Here is a 2,876-nt window from a genome sequence, read left to right on the forward strand (position 1 = left end):
TATATTTAATCTTACCAAAAGTAGAATACACAGACAATGTCAGTGCAGAAGTGTAGCCCATTGCTCTTATCAGTACATTTTGTCCTGTAATGCTTGTACTTCCAGGGATTGGTATTTGATTATGTAGCATCAATCTGCATCTTATCTTCATTATCCTCTATCCCTTCCAGTATTATTATATCTATAATTACTCTCTACAAAATGTAGAGTACAGGCAATGCTTATGAAGAAGATTCTATGCTGAAATTCTTGAGTTATCCTTCCCTTGACATGGAGAAGGGCATTATAAAGCCGGTGTTAACTGTTAATGTAAGTCAGTCCTTCTAAAGCCTTTATCCTCAACTGCTGTTTAATTTGCTCATACTCCCTATCTTTTACTGCTGTTTAGTTTGCTGTTTCTACCAAAATGCATGTTCGCAAGAACCGTAAGTTCTAAGTTTTACTTGTAAAACCAAATTCCTTATCCATACCATGCACATTACTCAATACTCCCTATATGTATGCTTGTTTTTGTGGATCTATAATCCAGTGTGTGGTGAAGCAGCCCACGTTTGCACCTTGTCATCTCCTGTTTTATCTTACTGATGTGGCTGATGATATGAACAACATGCCATGCACATTAACCAAAATAGATACAATGATTTTCTTTGCCCTTCATCTATGCTTGTTATGTTGACATGGTAATCCAGTACTGTGGTGAAGCTCCCCGCATTATGAACAATGCCAAATTATGCTATTGATATTTTGAACTTACTCTTTATTTTCTAATTTGAAATTGGATGGAATTGACAGCACAGTTATCATCTTTGTTTATACACGTGCGAAACCTGTCATCTCTCTGCTTTGTTTCAGGGTGATATGCCTGATGGCATGCACAAGTCTGCTGAAGGCTGTGCGACAAACCCAACATATATTGCAACAAAGAAGGCAAAACATCTTGAAGATAGCGAGACAACCCCAAAATCTTGTCTTGATGCAGTGTTCAAGTTACTTGAGACTAGCAGTCAGACAAGCTCACAGAATTCATTGTCTGAATCAGTTCGACTTCTTTAGTCCCAAGTTCTAGCAGAAAGGCATTCTGCAACTCAACTTCGACTTGAAGTCCTATCTCTAAGAAAGATTGCGGAGAACAATAATGAGAACCTCATCGCTAAACAGCTACACCTGGAAGCTATGACCGACATGCTAGGCCGGTCTCACAGCCTTGCTCAGCAGCTTGCGCAGCAGTTCCCGCGCAAGGCTAACCTTTCTTGAACTGTCTTGGAAGTGGTCTCGGTTCAGTATTATTTTGTTACGCTGCAATGGTGCCCAGTTTTTGTAATCTGCTTCTTCGTTGCGCTTTATGATCACTGGTGGCGAACATCGATGCCCAGTGGATGTAATATACCATAAATCCTTTATTGTATAGTGTAGGTTTATTCTTAGATACTATGCCGTAATTTCTTTATTGTATAGAGTAGGTTTGCTCTTAATTCCTACTAGTTACTACCATCATTCGCTATCTAGATGTAGTCGACCGGGCCGAAACATTCGCCTCTAATGGGCCTGGTGTTTAGCGGGCCACAATTGGGCCGGCCTGCATCTTTCTTGGGCCCGAATGATCGGGGCCTTCACACTTTGCGCGAGGCCCGCAACTTACACCGGCCTATATTTTAGTTGGGCCTTTTGTGGACCCAGCGCTTAGTTTGGCCCAGGTAGCGTTGGGCCATTAACAGGCTGAATATTGTACTGGCCTATTACGGCCCAGATGAAACCATGGGCCTTTAGTAGGCCGAAATGCATATTGGGCCTCAATTTTCACTAGTCGTCGACGGGCCTTCAGCAGGCTGAAATGTAGACCGGGCCTTTTTGGGCCCAGTTATATCACGGGCAGTTACCAGGCCGAAACATATCTCGGGCCTTAGTTGGCCCACTGATATCATGGTCCTTTAAGAGGCCGAAAGCTTAGTACAGACATCAACGGGCCGAATTATGCGACAAGCCTTTAACAGGCCAAAGTCACGTTGGGCTTAACTGTTGCCACCTTTATCACGAGCCGTTAGTGGGCCCAATGTCCTGTCGGACCATATATGGCCCATGGGCAGCACGGGCCATTCCCAGGCCAAAAGTCACACCGGGCTGAAATGGGCCCATGTCTACATCGGGCCTCTAACAGGCCGAAAGTCACTGGGCTGTAATTGGGCCCAAATATTCGGCAAACCATTAACGGGCCAGATCTGGCTTCGGGCCATTAAATGGGCCCAAATATTCGGCGAACAATTAACGGGCCTGATCTAGCTTCGGGCCGTAAATGGGCCTTTATTAAGGAGGTCGTTATTGGGCTGGCCCACTAGTACCTGAGTAAGTACTACAGGCCTTTGACTGGGCCGGCCTTTTTAACCTATATGGGCCTCTGTTGGGACGTGCCACGTGTCGACGTATCATAGGCGCTTTGGGTCCAATGAGTGGATGACATCTGTCCCAACGGTGAGCCGACACGTGTTTCCTCCAGCCAATGATGATTTTACACGTGGAAAATCCCCATTGGTCGGGATTTTAACGGGTTATCGGATCCAAAACCGGACCCGATAGCTTAACAGCGTCCCGTTACGGTGGATGCCACGTGTCGGTCACCCTTGACGAAAGCACTTCTATGACGCGTGATTTATCGTCATGGAAGTGGACACTTCCATGATGATAATTTTGGTAATGTCATGGACCACTTCTACGACAGCACAGGTATGACTATCTTGATTCTGTCATAAATTTGTCATGGATGTACGTGCATGACAGAAAACGTGACCTACTGGGACAAACATGTATCATCACGAAAGTGTATTTTTTTGTAGTGTTGGTCTAGGCCTGGCCAGCCCATTAGTCCCGGTTCAGTCACGAAC

Source organism: Triticum aestivum, chromosome 4D (assembly GCF_018294505.1).
Source record: "Triticum aestivum cultivar Chinese Spring chromosome 4D, IWGSC CS RefSeq v2.1, whole genome shotgun sequence".
Taxonomy (NCBI): Eukaryota; Viridiplantae; Streptophyta; class Magnoliopsida; order Poales; family Poaceae; genus Triticum; species Triticum aestivum.